The sequence below is a fragment of the Pteropus alecto genome, unplaced genomic scaffold, assembly GCF_000325575.1.
Source record: "Pteropus alecto unplaced genomic scaffold, ASM32557v1 scaffold102, whole genome shotgun sequence".
Lineage (NCBI taxonomy): Eukaryota > Metazoa > Chordata > Mammalia > Chiroptera > Pteropodidae > Pteropus > Pteropus alecto.
Window position 1 is genome coordinate 1773347 of NW_006432224.1, and position 276 is coordinate 1773622.

Here is a 276-nt window from a genome sequence, read left to right on the forward strand (position 1 = left end):
AGGTTCCGCGGCACGCGAGTTCCGGACCCGCCCCGCGCTGGAGCCAATGGCAGCCCGAGGACCTTCACTGCGCCGGCGCAGGGCGGCCGGGCTGGGAAACCTAAAGCGGCCTTCGGTCAGCTCGAGCGCCTCTGGACACTCTTCGAACACTGTTTTGCGTTCTTGAGGGCCCCACAACGGGTGACGCGGCCTCCCTTTAAGGGTCCGCTTTAGCTGTACTAAGTGGCTTCAGTACTTGCCTTGTAAAGACGGAAGGACCCGCCCCCGCTCCCGCCC